This window comes from Panthera tigris, chromosome E1 (genome assembly GCF_018350195.1).
Source record: "Panthera tigris isolate Pti1 chromosome E1, P.tigris_Pti1_mat1.1, whole genome shotgun sequence".
Lineage (NCBI taxonomy): Eukaryota > Metazoa > Chordata > Mammalia > Carnivora > Felidae > Panthera > Panthera tigris.
The window spans coordinates 48,824,743-48,832,994 of record NC_056673.1 but is presented as its reverse complement, the minus strand read 5'-3'; positions in this window follow the sequence as shown (position 1 = coordinate 48,832,994).

Sequence of the window (8,252 nt, the reverse complement as noted above, 5' to 3'; positions counted from 1 at the left end):
GTCAAGCGTCGGAATAAAGAAAGGAAAAGGCGTGACTGATGCCCACGGCCCAGCTAGGCATAAAACTAACCGCGACGGTGGGGTAGGAAAATTGGCTGCCCAGTGCACACAGCAATGGTAACGATGGTTCTCTCTCAGAAAAGCGGTGAGACTGCGTGAGGTTTACTTCCTTTCCTTTCTCTTTTCTGTACGTTCTAAATTTTCTCTGTGAGCCTGATTACCTTTCTTATCAACATGGTGAGGGGGTGGGGACCGGGTCAAAAACCGTCTGGGGCGTCCGGCGTGACTAGCTGAGTCCCTAGCCCCGCGGACGCATGCTCCCGTCTGGGCTGGTTCGAGGGGACACAGGCAGCTCCCTGCCGTGCGCCCTCCCTGGGCTCTCTGTCCCCCAGAGCACAGAGGCGCCCTCCTGCCTCCCTTCCCAGGACGCTGAGGGGGCCGGAAGCCCGCATAAGACGGTGGGGGCCTCCCCTCAGAGGGCCTGTGTCAAAAACCTGGGCTTTGGGTGTGTGTGTTTAGAGTGTATGTGTCAAGAAGTGAGTGTCTGTAAACGAGTGTGTAAAGGTGTGGGGCGCGTATATGTGTGTGTGGGCAGGTGAACGTGCATGCATACGTTAGTGTGAGTGTGGAGTGTGCAGTGAATGAGTGCATTTAAGTGTGGGTGCCAGAGAGAGTGTGTGTGCGTGTGCGTCTGTGTGCGTCGGGGGTCTGGGAACCAGAGGAGGAGGGGGCAAGACAGGAGGAAGCACAGTGACCCTGCCTTGGTGCCCTGGGGGGACAGGCCGCCACACGGGAGAGCCACAGGAAGGAGACCAGGCTGCGTCCCAGGATCCCATGTGTGTAGCCCCAGAGGGCGGGTCTCCACGGCTGACTGGGCTGGAGAGGCGTCTCCACCACCACGGAGCCCCTTGGAGGCCAGGGGGCGCTCCGAACTGGGGCGGAGGTGCGCACTTGACTGTCACCCGACCGGGGAGGACATTCCGTGGGCCTCTTTGCCCAGGATGCCCAACGGCCCTGCACAGGGCCAGTTGCCCCGCCCAGCACGCCGGGGGTTGGGGGGACGGGTGACCTGCACCCCCTATGCCCCAAGTGTCCTCACGGCACGCCGGGTCCCCGGCCCGCCTGTGGAGAGTGTAAACGATGTTGGCCCCGAGACACTCCTGCGGCACCAGTCTTCAGAGAACGTGGGCGCCTCTGTTGGTGGTCTCAGGGGGCAAAGGCAAGTAGACCCGGGGTGACCACGCACGGGGGAGTCAGGCCTGTGCCCTACCTCTCCCGGCCTCCACCTCACCTGCATCTTCCTGGAGCCAAGATGACACGAGGGGGGCCAGGAGCGGCCCAGGACGGGTGGGGGAGGGCCGCGGAGGGAGGGCAACAAGGCTGTTCCTGCAAAGGGGGCATCCCTCCCCTCTGTGATGAGGAGGCCCTTCCTGAGGGGAGCCACCCCCAAAGTGATAAGGCCTCTCAGAAGGGGGGCCGGCCCCCCCGGTTACACTCTGCCTTTGAAGCCGACCCTTGAGCACTGAGAGGGCTTCTTCGCGGGACGCCCCAGCCCCTTGGTGGGAAAGCCTTTGAAGTGTCTGGTGAGACTGGGCCTCTAAGGGGCCGACTGTCCTGAGTCAGACACGTGGGGGGGGGGGGCAGGGGAGGAGGGAGAGACTGACAGCTCCTTGTCTGATTGAACAGGAGCCCAAACAAGCAAAGGTCCAGAGAACACTCCGCAGGTCCTTGTCGCCGCCCAGCTCTGAACGCCCCGGCCACTGATCCCCAGGAGCTGAGGAGGCCGAGGCCTTGCAGCTTCTGTGGCAGGAGCCGGACCCCGAGAAGGCGGCCAGGCTGGGCCCGGCACCGAGCATCCTTCTCTCGTAGGAAAGAGAAAACCACCAGAAGGATCTCGACCTGCCGCTTGGAGGGTGGCCGGCAGCATGGGCCCCACCCCAGGCCCACGGAGCCGGGAATAACTAAGCGACGACCCCCTTGTCCCTCTCTGGGAAGAATAAAGGACCCGCCTCTGGAGTCCGATGGGCATGGGACACTTTCTATTTTACAAAATGCCTCCAGCCTCGTAACTGCTGGTGAGAATCAGAATATTACCAGTGTTGCCATGTTGGAGACGAAATCCATCTGGGCTGGTGGAGGGAGAGGTTTACAGAAGAGTGGACCAAAGCACGGGTGGGTGTGAGACTTAATAAAGTAGCATAGACGTGGGACTGAGACTCAGGCCTCCTGAAAGTGCCCCACTCCACTCACCACCTCCATGACCTCACCACCTCCTATGACCGTTTAGCAGTCTGGCCCGGCGGAAGGACGCCGGACGTGACAGAAGGTCGGGAGTCCTGAAGTGAATCCTAGTTCTGCCCATGCTTGGCTGTGTGCCCTTGGCCAGGTAGCTGAACCTCTCTGGGGGCCTCCAACCACACGGTCTCAAAGAACACTTTCTGCTCTGAAATGGGGGTACCTCTTCCCTCCCCAGGATTCACCAGAGAACATTCTCTTCATATATTTGAAAAGGCGATGGGCCTTTCCAGATGTTGCTGACATCCATCCATTACATAAAACAGGGAATTATTTGATGAGGAATGGGGGCCTGACTCAGGTCTGCGTGTCACTGACAGGGAGGTAACCTGCACTAAATGCTCAGAGCGAGGTCAGGAGGAGGCTGGTCGTGGAAAGAGAGGAAGTTTCTCCGGTAACCATGGTTTCAGCGGATGCCCTCTGGCAGCTCATTACAAAATAAACATCACAGGTGCCCAGGGAAGCCTCCCCTAGCTCACCTCTCCCTTCTTCCTATTTCTGTGGCTTCTGCCTCCGTGACCCTTTTTTAAATTTAAATTGATGGACTTTCCTCTTTAGATCAGTTTTAGTTAGGTTTAAGACAAAATTCAGTGGAAACTACAAATTCTCACCATATCCCAACCCTGCCCTGGAAATTTCCCCTGTTATTAACCTCTTTTTTTTTTTTAAGTTTATTTATTTATTTTAAGAGAGAGAGAGAGAGAGCACAAATGGGGGAGAGGGGGAGAGAGAGGGAGAGAGAGAATCCCAAACAGGCTCTGTGCTGACAGTGCAGGGGCGCGATCTCACAAACCTTACGCTCATGACCTGAGCTGAAGTCAAGAGTCAGAAACTTAACTGGACTGAGCCACCCAGGCGCCCCTTGCCTGTTATTAAGCTGTAATTAACCTCTCGCCTTAGTGGCACATTTGTTGCAACTGACGAGCCAGTATGGATACACCACTATTAACTAAAGTCGATCTGAATTCACTCTCGGTGTTGTATTCTATGGGTTTGGACAAACGTAGAATGACATGTATCCATCATTACAGCACCACACAGGAGAGTGTCACTGCCCTAAAAGCCCTCTGTGTACCACCTATCCATCCGTCCCTCCCGCCCAAGCCCTGGCAACCCCCGATCTTTTTATTTCCTCTGTAGTTTTGCCTTTTCCAGATGATTCCAACTATAGGAATCATCCAGTGTGCAGGCTTTTCAGACTGTCACTCAGCAATGTGCAGTTCAGTTTCCTCCATATCTTTTCAGAGTTTGCTGAGCTCCTTTCCTTGCAGGGCTGACCTGGCGGGCTTCTGATGGGGAGCAGAAGATCCTGACGGCGGCACCAGGACCTTCGCAGGAGCCCCACACCCCCAGAGCCCGGCAGCACCGTCTCGGAAGGGCTGTGCAGTCAGAGCCTGTCCATTCACTCAGCGTGCCCAGGAGCTAGGGACAGAGATGTAAGAAACAGGGGCCGGGTTCTTACGAAATCCCACCCAAAATGGGTGGAAGGAGCCACGGGAGAGCTGGGCTCCGGCCTCCTGGGATATGTGGCTTCCCTCCCTGCAGGAAACACGAGCCATCACCTGAAAAGGAGATACTGCGTGGTGACATGGTGACCCATCTGCACCTGACTCCTCGCCCTGCCCAATTCCCCCCCAACCAGGCAAGGAAGGAGAATCTGGGAGGAGAACGTCCAACCCCCAGCCCATTTTAAGCCCGGCCAGGAAAGCCCGAAAGCCGCCTGGCTGTCTCCCGCCCCCATCCCTGGCAGAAGGTTTTCCAGAGGAACCAGACAGCCTCCTGAGCACCCCCAATATGCGCGGAGTCGCTGGATCTCATCTGTCTGCCTCCCTCCTGGGCCAAGACAAAAGCGTCACTCTGTGTCTGACACCAGGCCTGAATCGCTCTCACCCCTGCTGTCAGCCTCCTCCCTGGCTTTCTTCTTTGTTTGGTGTTATTTACCACTGCAAAATGAACAGAGTAACAAGCTTCTCACTCAGGGACGCCAGCCCACCTGAAGAATTTGAGCAAACTTTTGCAAAACTTGGCTGCAATCGAGGTCTTGCCTTCTGGATCTTGGTCAGCTCAGGGAAGGCTGGGGTTCCAAGAATTTCCGCATGACCAACCGGTGGCGGGTGGGAGGGGCGGGGAGGGGCTGGAGAAGAAACACAGGACGCGGACCATCCCCACAGAAGAAGAAGCCCTATAAACACCATCAGATATGCCTTCCGTAAAGGGTTTCATGGAGCTGTATTTAACGTCTACATTTAACAATTCGAAGTACCCGGCGCCTGTGTATTTCAGGCATAATGTCTCAGAAGCAAAAACTTACAAAGGTCTCTGATGTTTCTCTTTCAGACTTTTTTTTTTTTTTCCCATGATACGAACTTTTTTTTTTTTTTTTTTAAGGCCTGTGCTTTCCAGTGAGCTCTCCTCCGTCTCTTTTTCTTGCTGAAACTGCAGATGTACATTATGGTAGTGTGAAAAAAGCTAATTACACTGCAGAGGCTTGGCGGGAGGCAGGGAAGGCCCCGCCGAGAGCGCAGGATGATTGATTTGCACTGTCACACAGCTCTGCTGGGTGTCATAACTTAGTGACAAATCAAGGATTACAGTGACCCAGAGTAACTCTCTCCCTTTGTTGTTGGGCAGACATCAAAGCCGCCAAGCATATTAGTGTTTTTAATAAGCAGTTAAGTCAGGAGTAGCTTACAGTTTAGAATTACTTTGTGTACAACCGGAAGGTGTTGGGGCGGGGGAGAGCGTAGGAGAAAAAACAACCAAAAATCATTAGTCGGATAAAAAACCCGAATGAAATAAAACAAAAGAAAAGAAAATGAAATGGAACGGAGCCCATGTGGCAGGAGCGGGTTCTTTGTAGGGGCGGTTGGAGGTTTTGCATTATTTGTTCAAGCCACACAGAGGCCTGCTGGGGCAAGGCACGCCGTCTGGAAATTCGGTTTTCTGGGGGGAAAAGGGACTATACACGCTACAGTTCTGGGAGGGAGGGGTGGCGCGCTTCTTATAAGCAAATGGCTTTGTTTTAATCCGCGCAGAGGGAGGCTGGGAGGGTCACGTTGATGTGTTTGAGGACAAATATCCTGTTCCCTAACAATTAGTATCATAAAATGGTTGGGGCCACTCACCTTATCTCGAGTGTACACGTATCCCTGAGGACAGCTGCGGTCGATGCTGGTTTTTCTCAGGACCTTTACCTTCAGCAACGGAGCAGAGACCTGAAAATCAGAGCAAGGTGGGAAGCTACTATTCGTTCCTGCTATACGGTCATTATCACCCTGGTGATGCGAATGGTTTCCGAGGACGAGGACTGGCTCCTTGGAGGACACAGCTGGGGCCAGGGCCCCGATGGCGTAGGTTGGCCGTCACGCTCTGTGGGGTGACTTTCCCTGGTGACTTTCAGCAAGTGGAGCCCCCCAGACAGAGAGAATCTCTGCCCGAATCACACTTGAACTCCTGAGAAGCATGTATCGGCATCAGAGAGGGGGTGACCCAGCTTATGTGGTATGGGAGAAGAGCAAAGGCAGGTCTTGGCTGTGTGACCCTGGGCAAATCCATCAACGTCTCTGGGCCTCAGTTTCTTCATCCTGCATACCTGGAAATAATCCTTTCTTGCTTGCTCAGTGGGTTGTACAAATCTAATAAAACGAGGTTGATGAAAATATTTCACAGATTCCCAAGCACTCTGCGACTCGATCGGAAAATGGAAGCATGGAAAGAAGCCATCTTGTCACATGTATGCTTGGTTGACACGGGTGAAGGAAAGCTATGGCATCACCCACGTGGGCACCCCATGACAGATCTGCATCTTGAGACGCGCATCCACGGGGATGCACTTTGGCCTATGTTGTGTATAAAATCCACTGGGGTAAACAATGGCCTTGATTTTCATTTATGTGTATGTACAAGTCTATGTATTCCCATTTGCATCCCAATGAACAGAAACAAGAAAAATCAAACCCACAGGAGTAGCTTTAATTGCTATTATTATGAATAAAATGATGGAATAGGCAGGCTGCAGGTAGGAGGGTGAGAGTAAGAGAGGGAGGCCTCCCCACACAGGGAGGCCCCAGCAGGTGGCTGGCAGAGCAATACCCCTCAATATAGTCCCTATGGCTACGTATTAGCCAGGTGGGTTCCAAAGGGGGATTTTTGTCAGTTTGCTCAGGAGGCGAGATAAAGCCTTGAGAGACTGATGGTCCCTCAAGCAAGTTCATGCGGACTGAGCAGCGAGAGTGTCTCATCCCCTACTCAGAGACTGTTCCATTGGATAACTGGGCCCTCGCCCCTGGCTTTCACTCAGCACTTTGAAAAGTCCCATTGACAGGCTAGGATTCCCTGACTCTGTTTTTACATGTGTTTTTTATTTTTTAATATTTTTTAAAATTTATATCCAACTTAGCATATAGTGCAATAATGATCTCAGGAGTAGAATTCAGTGATTCATCCCCTGCATATAACACCCAGTGCTCAAGCCGGTCCTCTTTAGATTGCAGACCACCTCCCTCTCTTTTTTGCAATTAAGTGGGTCACGGTTTACTCTACTTAGGGCGTTCTATTCCATGGCAGCAGAAGTGCTGTGTATTAACAAATGCATCCTGCAGGGTAAGCTCCTTCTGTAGTTGCCCAACTGCATCACGTTATGTTGCTTCTTACTTATCAGAATTGCAGAATTACTCTTCAAAAACTCACAGCTGCCTTCATAATAACTACAGAAGATACTTCTGAGCCCACCCAGCCCTGTGTTCCTTTTCTCCAACCTTACAGAGAACTTTCTTCAAATGAAATCTCCCATGGGAAAGAGTTCTGTCTTGTCTAACAGGTCAGATCTGCTCATAGCACTGCAAGCCAGCAATTCCGCTCCTTGGTATCTCCCACACGTGCACCAGGAGACAGGGAGAGGAATGTTCTGTACAGCGCTGTTCCCAATAGTAAGAAAAGGAAAACCGCCTCAAAGTGCGGCAGCAGCGGAAGAGACAAACTGTGGTCATTTAATGTAAATAAACACTATTGATTGCCAAACACGAACTACGGCTGTGAGCGTGAACTTGAAAAGAAATCTTGAAACCAAAATGTGATGAAGAAAGGCAAATTCTACGGGGCGCAGCCGGGTAAGCATCCGACTCAATTTTGGCCCAGGTCATGATCTCACGGTTTGTGAGTTCAAGCCCCACTGATGGTGCAAAGCCTGCTTGTGATTCTCTCTCCCTCTCTCTCTGCCCCTTCAGTGCACGGACGCTCTCTCTCTCTCTCTCTCTCTCTCAAAATAAATCAGTAAACTTAAAAAAAGAAAAGAAATGCAAATTCTAGAAGACAACATGCATATGACTTTGTTAATATAAAGTACAAAAAACAGGCAACAGTAAACAGTACGTTGACTGAGCACACATACGTGAGTATTGAAACCGTGAAGGGGAGGAAGGAGACAAGGGAGAAGGAAGGAGAGAGGGCAGGGAAGAAACGGGAATGCTCTCGTTCCTGGAGAGGTGGTTTCTCCCCAGCTCAACGGGGCTCAGGCTTGGTGTGTTGGACACGGGGGTAAAAGGCTGTGAGGGTGATCTAGGATCTTACGAGCTCCTTTATTGTTCAGATATGTGGTTAGTAGGTGCCAAGAGTTTGCTAACCACAGTGCTCCCTGAACTGGCATATTTTCTTTTACGGTCCTCTGGAGAAACCAAGGAAGACGAAGGTGGTTCACGCCAGGGATCTGTTAAAACAAAACAGCATCTAGAAGATGGTCTAGGGCTGGCAGAAGTTAGGGTGGCCTCTTCCACCTTCCAGATGGCCCACACGCTACTCACAGATGCCCCGAGTGGGATGAGGGACTCGGGGCGAAGTGGGGCCGGGGGTGAGGGGTCTCAGTTCTGGTATAAGGAAGCAGGTGGGCGGGAATAATAGGCAACCGACGGTGGACAGTCCAGCCCGGACGGTGGACACTCGAACACTCGAACATCAGTGTG